Here is a 12,033-nt window from a genome sequence, read left to right as displayed (position 1 = left end):
AGAACGTGCGTGAAAAATTAATTTCGGCACCCAATGACCTCTGACTTCCGACACTGGCAAAACAGCATTGAGGGGCATAAGATGGTGAAGTTGTCTGAACAAATCGCTTTTCAAAGGTTCATCCATCCCATCTATTACGTGTGCACATGAAAAATAATCAGTAAAACTATCCTGTGTGTACCCATAACATTTGATCATTTTAGGGTTTTATATTGAAGCATTTTGAAGCCATTGTCATATCGTTGGCCAAATAAACGGGCTTTTCCATGAACTCTTTATTTCATTTTTCTTTATTTGTGCTTCTTTATGTGAAGCGTCTTTGAGTGCCCCAAAAAAAGGGCTATACTAGTTTAATGTGTTATTATTAAAATAAACCATCAATTACTCTGAACTGATCTAATTTGATGAGCAAATCTTCAAAACATTCATATTCTTCAAAAAGCCATCTGTGTTTACCATTCTATGAGGTTATTCTGAAGACTCTTATTACTAATATTTATACACATGTATGTTTTTTTATTGTTACATAAATATATATACATGTATCTCATATAGTGTTATATAGCAGTAGTGTCAATAGTGTCATATAGCAAAATATCTTCTGCATGAACACCAATGATAGTACATTACACACTATTGACTTGTTTTTACCTCGTTTGGATATAATACAATATTTTACAATTTCAAAGACTGACGTAATATAACAGCAATATAGTATATACGGCATACAGAAGATGAATGGTTAATACCCATGTTTAATTATTTAAATGAATAACAATAAATTAAATGAGACATTTCCTTGTGTCCTATATGTATTTCAGCTTCTTTGATTGTCATAAAGGCAATAAATTGGTTTATTTTTAAATACCATATTGTCCCTTTATCATTGTGTACGTGTTAAATAGCAGTTAATATGACAACAAAGCATTACAAGTACTTCACACCTTTGACCTGAGATTATGGCTCATTTGTGATGAATTAACAGATCTGTCAGGAGCCAGATGGGTTGTAAAGACTCAGTTTATTTGTACTTTCTCTCGTAACGTTAGAGGCGAGTGGCTTTCTGCCACGACCGGAAGTCATGGCGGCACCAGCCAGTGGGATTAAGTACTCGGTCTGGACTTTCTATATGTCTATGCTGCAACCAGAAAAGCCTCCCACAATGCCGTGCGACATCAGCGAGCGTGACCTGCTGAGCTTTGCTTTGCCGCAGACAATGAACAACGGCTCTTCTTTCTAGTGTTTCCATATCTACCTCAAACTTTAACTAGAGGGCAAATTCCAAGTGTTCGCTCCCTGCCTCTCTATCTCATCGTATCTCCGCGATCACTGAACCTTGAAAAATGTCAAAAAAGTAGAAAACTCTTGCTAGCTGAAATACTAGACGTCTGCTGGGATGTAATCTGGGAGCCTGACTACCAGAATCAGAAAGATATTGTGTATTAGAAACCCGCTGGTTTCCCCCCTCCCCCCCTCTCAAAAAAGTAATTCTCAAGCAATCATAAAAAAATAAAAACTGCGATTGGGAGAACAATCCTTTCTTTCAAATGAGCTCCTTGAGCTCTGAGATCAGAAGGTCGGCACTTTGAAGGTTTACCAAAGTGCTCCTGTGACTCTCTGCTGGTGTAATCTCACTGTAAGGAATAATCCCCGCTATTGAATAAATAGGATTCTGATTATAGACACAGACCTCCTGTGGGTGGGATGCTTTATTATATATTCAAACAAAGAAAAAACACAACCTGTGCATCAGTCGTGGCACGCGAGACCGAGATTAACATCACACCATGAGCGATACGTGTGAATGTCATGTTTCTCACACACACAAACACACAAACACACACACACACACACACACACACTTCAGGATAAAGACAAGGTATTTCAGAATAGTTAAAAAAAAACAACCTCTGCAGACTTTTAAAATATAACAAGTACAAGAAGTAAATTAACATTTTACGTGGGCGTACAGGCCAGAAAAAATACCATTCCCAACATTCCCAATAAGGAATAACAAGTAATTCCCAACATGTCAGCCCCACCAAATCCTGCAGATAAATGACAAACATGTACGTCAGTTATTCTTCCCAATGCTGTTCAACTGAACCTATGATTCATTTTACTTTTTCAAACCCTCTGCCACCAGTGATGCATCATGGGAGTGTTGGGTCATTTTAAAGGCACACTGCAGATATTACAGGCCAAAGTATTCAGATTACGGTGATGATTGTTAAACACCATAAATAGCATTTTTAATCATGAATACACACATTTGCACACAATAATAGGCTTTGTTTGAGCGGGTTTCTATGAAAAAGAGGGATATCGGTAGGATGTACCATGTAGAACTTATAGTCTCTGTTTAAAGTTGTTTTTAGCCAAAATCCAGATGACAGGATTGATAATATAATATTGATGAAACTTGCTTATCAGTGATGGTTTTATTGGATCTGGATGACACTGTGAGTGTGATATGGTTGGTTTATTACAGAGGACATCATTAAGAAATCTTCGTGTAGATGTGATGTGATGTTAGAACTTCTGAGCTTTCCTCATACGCAGTCACTCATTAAGACATTATTACCGTGTCACGTTATTACATTACCAACAAACGTTGGCGAGGATAACGTTTTTGTCTTTGTGTAGTTATTTATCTGTATGTATGTATGTATGTATGTATGTATGTATGTATGTATGTATGTATGTATGTATGTATGTATGTATGTATGTGTGTGTGTGTGTATGTATGTATGTATGTATGTATGTATGTATGTACTGTATGTATCGGATAACCGTTTCTGAATATATCCAGAAAAATTACGAAGAAATGTCCCATACAAAGCGGATGAGAGAGGAACCTCATGGAGGAGCTCAAAGGAGATCAGCATCTGTTGCCATGGAGACGCTCTTGAGCTCGCAGCTGATATCTCGGTTCGGCAAGGACCCAGAAACACCGGTGTGAGCACAGTGACTCAGGTACTGGTAGTTAGTATCGATATAAGCTAATGGCTAACATGCTATTGATGCTAACTGGGTTCCGCAAAACTAATGTGGTGTTGACGAAGGCATGCGCTCTACCGAGTACCAGTTCTAGTTAGATACAGCTCTAGGAAAAGATCTAAACCAATTTTGGTCTTTTCTTCCTTTTTTCCAGCCTCGTGTGTATCAGTGCTGCCGAAACTGAAAGAAAATCCTAACACTGGGCGAAGGGTGCACCCTGAAAAGGTCACTGGTGCGTCAAAGGACTAACAGAAAGAGACACATAATCACACACACCTCAGAGCCCTTTAGGAGCATGCTTTAGGGAACGTTTGAAAAACGAACCAGAACTTACTTGCTGTGAACAGTGCAAACCACGAACACAGAAATATAACTGAAATAATACAGACTTATAAAAGACAGGGTGCATCCTAAACGGGTCCGTTTTGAGTTAATCCGCCAATAAAGACCTTTGAAACACAGACGTATGACAAAAAAAAAAAATCAAGAAAAATATTCAAGTTCATTTCATTTGAATAGGGCTCAGTTTGATCTGATTACAGTATGTTAACACAAAAACAAGATTAATAATAAATCCAACTTGGTCATCTGTCCATACGAATGTCCTTGTCCATGTAAAGATGTGTTGTTATTCTCCATTTCACTCACTAATAATCTCAGTGGTTAATGGGTTTGGGATGCTGGTTAGATAAACTCTGGAGTCATCAGAAGATATCACCCTGAGCTACACATTTTATACATTTGCAATCAATAAAAATGAAGAAAAACAGCCTTGTTAATAAAAATCGACAACCGTTGTTCCTTGCCTTTGAGGTTCGAAAGCATTATGTTGTTTATCATCCACGTACTCTCCCGTATGCAGGCAGTCGCACCTAAAAGCCCCCATGAAGACATTAAAAACCTCAAAGAGTGTTTACTTGGTGAAGTCCTGGGTGGGGTCGGGGTGGGGGGAGTTCGGCGGTGGGCGGTGGTGGAGTCACCAGGAAGGAGTAGAAGAAGCGCGGCTCTCTGCGGACCCGGCCGTGCTCATTACAACAGCTGCAGAAGAGGAAGGAGCTTTGAACAACACGTCTCGTTTGGAAGCGCCAGCCACAATATGGAGGAGCTTAATTAAATGACATTGGTGACACCGGGAACGGGGTGTGTGTGGTGGTGGCGGTGGTGGGGTGGGGTGGGGAAGCAGCACGAGGAAGGGTTCACCTCCTCGGTGATATGAGCGATGAGGAGGCGTGTCTCCCGGCCGCAGATGTGATTTAAAACAATTTTGACCATTAAATTTGACTTTATTTCATGGTTGTTATTCCAATTTAATCAGATCAAATGAAATTGTCACGGAGGAGCCGCGGATGGGCTTTGTGTGGAGTTCATCTTTGAGGAGCTTTGGCACATTACTTCACCAGACAAACAACCTCCACCCTGGCAAAAAAAAAAACAAACAGTCCATCATTACCAGAGAAAATTACGAGGATGAAGGTATGATGTGTACGCCAATCAAGCAAGACGATTCAGATGTGCCCAATGTGTCGGTGCGACCGTGTGTCTTATAACAGAATGTCCAGGGTGAATCCCCTCCAGAAGTCTGAAAGTGGATTAAATCAAGAATAAGACTTAGAAATGTCGTGTAGGTACAGTCAATGTCCCATAGAGCGAGGGTGTCACCACTTTCTCATGGGGCCGCACAAGCTATCCTCCGCTAGCGGCTGTGGATCGTCGGTCTGGTCGACCCAAACGTCACAGTGAAGACAAACACTGGCGAACATGCCCACTTTCACACAGACACAAAAGCAAGAGTATTTGAAATAGACACGAGAGCAATCGGAGATTTCTGATGTCCGCCAGAGGTTAACCTGGACCCACAAAAAAAAAAAAAAAAAAGTTTTCGGATCACCTCTAAATTTTAATGGAATCTTCCAAAGCCTAATATCTATCTGTGGTCAACATTTCGACAAAACCCGTGCGGTAGTTTTGACATAATTTTGCTAACAGACATACAGACAAACAAATATACACGGTTGATTTCATTACGTCCCCGGGAAGACGTATAAGTGGACACTTTACCTTGTAGCGTACAAGAAAAAGTCTTGGGCCCCGAGAGAGATTCCTGAACCACCGACTGAGAGTACGACGCTAACTGCAGAAGGACGTTCCAGTCAGAGCTGAAAATATTTGTAATAGTCTTTATTTGTAGATGCAAGCTGACGACAAAAAAGTAAAAGACGAGTGTGAGACGGAATGCAAACATTTTTAGCAAATTTTGGTGCTAACAAAGGACGCAACAGGCTCCTCGGCCACTGCTACATTCTCCTCACTAACTTGGCCTTTGAGAGGAAGAATCCTAATGAGTTTCTTCCCTTTTACTCGCTCACAATGCTCTCTCTCTCTCTCTCACACACACACACACACACACACACACACACACACACACACACACACACACACACACACACACACACACACACACACACACACACACACACACACACACACACACACAGTTTAATGAGTGTGCCTTTGCGCTCTCCTCATTAGCCACACGGATTCTTATCGCAGGCATCAAACGCGATGCATCGCCGACCCTGACAGGGAGAGAGAGAGAGAGAACGGAGGAAGGAGATCCTCTCCCACCCTCCCCCTTTTCGTTTTTTCCTTCTCTCCCGCTCTGAGGTTAAAACATTTCATTATGTGGCCACATCCACACTCTGACTGATAGATAGACCCCCAAATGCACTCGGCTCTCTCTCTAAGATGTTGACTAAGTTCGTAAGCATCGCAGCCAAGCACTTCCCTTCTCGTCTTTCCGTGGGCTGAGGACGTCTATTGTTGCTATGGCAGTGATGCATCTCTCGCCGTGTCGAAATGGAAAAGGTGGTGGGAGTGAGCTGAGTGAGAGTGAGAGTGAGGCCACCTGCTCAAGCCCTCAGAGTCAGGCTAAACTAGATATAGCCTCCCGGCGGCGGCGGTGGTGGCGGCGGCGGCGGCGGCGTGCAGAACGTGCACCTATAAAGGCAGCCGTGACTGCAAGTTCTGGAGCAGGATGAGCTTCTCAAAGAGTTTTCCCTGTCAGACATGAATGCCACAATAGTTTGAGCTTGTTTTATGACAGAAGCATCAACATGACAGCAGCCTGTGATGCACAAAGTCTCTCATTGTAGTCGTGGCGGCGGCGAGGGGCGGTGCTGGCAGGGAGGAAAATGAATGAGACCGAGGCAATCTTTTCATTTTGTTTTTCAGAGGACGACTTTGTCAAAAAATTCCCTCTGATAGACCCGAAAAGAAAAGACGAGAAGAAGAGGGCGGAATAATGTGCGGGAGTGACTGAAGGGTGTGAAGAAAAGAGGGTTCGTTTTTTTTTTTTTTTTTTTTCCCCGTCGTCAGACGCCTCGAGCCACTGCAGAGTCATTAGAGTAGATTTGTCACATTAACAAAAGCAGAAGGGATCGGCCCCCTTTCTTAAAAAGAGTGGAAGATGAAGAAAGACACAGACTTGGTAATACAAAGGCTCGGGGCGGGGAAGTAAAGAAAGGAGGGAGAAAAGCTGGAGGCACTGAGTGAGAGTGATGGAAGGACGGTGAAAGAAAACAATATTTGTATTGGACACTTTGGTAACTGAGTCACTGGATTAAATATCTATCTGTAAAGGTTTCTGCTTGATCACACAGTCTTTATAGGTACAATGTGTAATCTCTGGTTATTTCCCCGCTCCCTTCTTTTAACGGGCATCTTTGCAACTTGCGCCACAGACCCGGCTAGTTTTTTACTACGCAAGGTGCATTTCCTTCGAAACTGGGATACAGACCCAGTTTCAGCAATATTGCGGTCATACGTCGAATCATAAGACAAAGCAAGTCCACTTTTTTCTGTGATATTCTGCTTTCTTGAAGTGTTCCAACTTCTCATGTAACGTAGTCTTGCATTACCAGTTTCCACCACAAGGTGGTGAAACGCGTCCATCAAGCAGGCAGCCAGGAGAAAAGCCAAGCGCAGCAACGGACGCAGTTCTTGGCTGGTTCAGTCACACGGCGGCACAAACGCTGTAAAGTTTGATCACGTTTCAGGCCAAGTGGATATTTCATTAACGGGTGGAAATACGACCGATATGCAGAAACATTTGCACACAGGAGTGATAACTTTGAATTTTTGAGAATTTGACAATAGATCATTTAATTTCTTCGAATTTTCTTGCAAAGTGAAGGTTGTCTGCTTTTTCAAACAGGTTCTGGACTGTTTTTTTTTTTTTTTAAAAACTAAATCTTACAGACTCTGATAACTTTGAATAATTACAGACCCATGAGTAATCAGTACCAGTCTTTTGAGCACAAATAGATGCACGGAGAACACGCAAATAATTGTAGCTTATTCTGACATGTTTTTAACTCACAGCAACGGATTCTGCTTTCACACTCCTGCGCAGCTGTACCAGGATTGTGTTAACATCGTCAGATGCCATCCACACCCAGAAATAGTCCCAGAAAATGCCAGTTACATCATTATGGCTCAGCTTTTTCTTTATGGGTTTTTTTCTTCCCCTTTTTCAGCAGCATTCGTCTTCAGAAATTCACTTTGACTGTATTTTATGGGTACGAGAACATTCGCGCTTCAATTGTAGACTGCTGACAAAGGCACACCTCGCACTGTCGCTGCCACAAAGCTCCGCTGCCTCCTGCAAGAAAAAAAAAAAAAAAGAGTGTCTACGTCTTGTTTTTCACTGCCGATCAGTTATATCAAAATGATTTGCTTGCGGTGACCAAAACTTCCTGAGAACAAATAACATATTGTGGGATTTTCTTCTTTTTTTTTGAAGTGCATTAATTCATTATGGAGATGTTATTCCTTTTTTCGTGCTGTTGGCAGCTTTCTATATTTTGGGATGGTGGGAGGAGACCAGAGCAGGAAGAGCATTAAACCTCACATGGAAAAACCATGAACTCAGGCACTTTGACTTGAGTCTTGTTGATTTTGTCTTTTTAGTTTTAATTAAAAAAATATCAACTATCAAATGTTACCAGATATGAGCGCGGACTGAGAATGCTGTCATGATTGGATCGATTCCCTGTCTGTCATGCCCTCGCTGCCGTCCTCAGCCAATCAAAGGAGAATGGCTTTTGTTCCAGAGAAGAGAGAGCATAAAATGGCAGAAAAGTGACCGGACCCTACATCTCTCAGTACCAGAAGTTCTTTTTGATCAAAGGATGAAGCAATAAAATGTCGGCATTGATCCAGATCAAAAAGTGGTTGTTCCAAATTTTCATTTCACAATATTTTGTCGCAAGCTTAGCCTGTCACTTTAAATGGCAAGTGCATTGTGGGAAATGGAGTCGAAGCTTGTTTTGGTTCTGGGAAGCGTAGTTTGTTGTTGTCCTGTTGCGCTCTGGTGTTCTGCTGCAGGTGGTGTGTGTGAAATGAGCAGTGTTAGTCCGGTGTGTGATAAAAGAGGAATAAATGGCCACAATTCTGCAACAGCAGCATCTTCCCTCCTCCCTCCACCCTCCACCCTCCACCCTCCATCAACTCCACACCAGAATCGGCCCGACACAGTTTTTGTTACCAGCAGACACGAGCCACAAGTTAGTGAGTGAAACTCCATAATAAACCAGGCTTCTCAACTACGGCTCAGATAATAACGTGGAGGAAGTCATCAATATTGTCTTGTGTTGTGTTCTTTCAAATGAATAAAGGCAGTTGGTCTGGATGTGGAATATGTGTCACTTCCCTGTGTCCATGTCGACCCTTGGCGGAGGTCAGAAATCTCTGATTGCTCTTGTTTATTAATGCGAGAGAAAATAATACATTATTTTTGGACTTTCAATTGCAGCAGGAGGAGCTTAATTCAAGGGATTTTCATCCAGAAGAATCTGCAGATGAACTTCATTTCCCAGTAAGGGTACGACCATCATAACGTTGTGTGAATAAAATGTGCATGGTATGGTTGAAGGTCTACAATTTGGAGAAGCGACCAGTTTTCATTCACTCATCTCTAAACTTTTTTCATCACTTCTGGTTTCTTTCCTCCTGGTCTGTTGTTGAGTTTTACTCTGCTCTGTCCGACATGCAGCTTTTTAAAAAAATTTACTTCTTTCTTTCTTTTTTTTTTAGATTTGACAGTAAATGAAGCTCCAGCTGGTTGTTTACAGGAATCAGCTGATCGATTCTTTGTCATTATTTTTTACTGTCAAGCCCTTCTCTGTGGATATATCTATCTGTCATTTGCCTTGGAAGTATTATATTAATATTTCCTTGTGTATATAAGTGTTCACTGATTTATATTATTTTATTCTTTCTCATTTGATATTTTATTGTTGGATTCTATTATTGTGTGTGACCTCAAATTACTAATACACACAAAAATCACTGTGCACAACTGCAAATTCCACTGCTCACACCTTTATTTTCACCAATAATACCTGTCACCTAATCTCTCAGTTTTGATCGAGACATACTGACGACCAAGCTACGCTTTCATTTTCGCCTGCCGGGGAAATCGAAGTGCTAAAAAAGTCAACTTTGCAACGATAAAGTACCTAAAAATCCAGTAAACTAAGTAAATTCGATTTTAAAGTTGATTGATTACTGTTATAGATGAATTAAATGAAGTAGTGGCTAATACATTTTGTAGCTGAAAGCTAAAAACACTTAGAAATAGACATAAATATGGTTTTAAACATGATCAAAGTAATTAGATCTAATTAAAAATAGAACATAAATCAAAATATGTATTTGATTTTTATTAATAACATTTTATTCTATATTTATTTAGATATTTTTTTATTTATTTTAACAAATCATTTAGATGTTAATGTGACCAAGGAAAAAGGACTTGGTACTTACCTTTCCCATGTGATTTGGTCCCACGTCCGGTAAACGGACAGTCTAAACGAAAAGTTAACTTGTAAACATTGTCGTGTAAACGGGGCCTCAGAAGTAAACTCTGCTCAAAATACTGGAAACTATTGGAGTTACTGTGCTGCCCTGAAATATCTTTATACGTGGATAGGCCACAAATGATGGTGACGCGGGACACGGGGGGACGAAAAGCCCCGACGAGGAGTTCACCTGGGGCCAGAACGTCGGCTTAGGAACCCGATCAGTATTAAATGTCTCTTCTGGGCCTTTTTCTTTGGAGCTTCACACTTTGTACACACAGTGCTCACAAATATCTGCCAATCACGGCAGTTTAAATGTCAAGCAACACAACCAGGAAGTGGAATAATTAGAATAAATAAGGCAATAACCAAGACTGTCATTAGGCGTTCCAGCATGTCCTCTGCAAACATACACAACCACCACTTTCCTTAATGAACTGCGTCTACACTAATGCTGATCATCCAAATACTAATGCTCTGTATTTTGTCTGGTCATTCACCTCTGAAGCGGCTCTTCTCACCAGACAAGCTGAATCTCTTTTTCTCTACCTGTTAAGATGTTAAATGGTTGCTGGTTCGCCGCCTCCGCCGGCGCTTTGATCCTTTGATGACCTGGTCATGCCAGAGAAATGCAAAGAGGCGCTCTTGAAAAGAGAGGATAGGGAGCGTGTCTCAAATAATCCACCTCGGCAGATGGATTTGATAGAGCCTCAGAGTGACGGAGGCTTTTTTGATTTTTTTTTCCTCCGTTCCTGCGCAACCCTTTGCTCTCTTTGGAGTTACATTTGTGAAATGAATCTTGTGGCATTAGAGGAGGAGGTGGAGGGTGAAGCACATTTCAGATTGCGAGGGCTCATGGAGCCGGCGGCTGATTATGGCTGAGGCTGTTGTTTCCTCTGGCTATATTAGGATCGCAGGGTTTGACTTGCAGCTAAAACTCCTGGAGTATTTCTGCCCTTTAGGCAGATTTAGTTGAAACCCCTAAAGCTAAGACCTCATATCAGACGGCGAGTTTGAAAGGGTTCTCCACGCCCGCTGCGTCTCAGGCGAGGATTTGCGAGAGACGAAAACCTGGAAAACCCTGCGCGTCTCCTCCCCGCACACCTGGAAACAGGCTAATAATGAGGACATGACTTGTCAAAATCTGGCACTTTTAACCTCAGTAGTGAGGCTGCGGATCCAGTGGGTGGTTAAGGCGCCATCGTGGAATGAGAAGCACGCAGGCGTGTGTGTACATGATGAGTAGATGACTGAGTCTATGAAGCCTCACCAGGCATGCAGGGGCTCCCCTGCCCTGCTGATATATTTATTTATTTCGACTAATAGAACCCAAGTCATTATATTAAAGCCACTAAACTGATAGATTACAACTTCACTGAGTGACTTTAAAATAATCCAGGCACTTTAAGTTCATGCTTGGAAAACATGTCTTCACATCTTTTGCCAATGAGATTTGTAATTTTGCTGTTTCGTGTGACTGGTTCCACACCCACTAACGGGTTGGTCAAGACCGTCCGATCCACTTCAGTTCCATCCGAAAGTCCAGGCACCAAAATGTTCAAGACACTGAACCGTGAGCACTTGCCTCGGAGTCTTCTAATGTAAATGTAAATAATAGTTCAATTATCTACATTATGCCATGAAGTTTGTTTCCCTTTTCTTCCCGACAGGCGATTAGGCGTTTTTCGATACACACACCCAGAACCCAGAAACGCCACTCCACACTATAGTGGACAGCATCGGGTGAGTCGCGTACAATTGTACGAAAGATCAATGGCAGAAATACTAAAACTGCTACTTGGACGAACAGATCAGCGCTGCTACAATCAGCGACACGCGATGGTGGAACCCAGTGAAATATTTCTATCTCGTGATTCCATGCAACTCCGAGTTATTTCAACGCAAAACATATGGATACTTCCAATACCGAATGTGTCTCTCTGAGGATCGATGTTTCATGTTAAAAGATTAATCTTGAGACTGGATTTATTCAGGGATTTTGCCGTTTCGGAGCTTTATTTTCGGCTGCTGATCGGACTTCGTCTTCGTCCGTGTGTTGCTGCTGTACAAATGGTCGCTGTGCTGTTTACTTGTCTGTACCGACGGAAACTTTCTGAGAACTGACTGGATTTTGCAGTAAGACGCTCCATCCTCTGGTGGTAGATGAAGGTAC

This window comes from Lipophrys pholis (assembly GCF_963383615.2).
Source record: "Lipophrys pholis genome assembly, chromosome: 22".
NCBI classification, from domain to species: Eukaryota; Metazoa; Chordata; class Actinopteri; order Blenniiformes; family Blenniidae; genus Lipophrys; species Lipophrys pholis.
Note: the sequence above shows the minus strand (reverse complement) of the source record.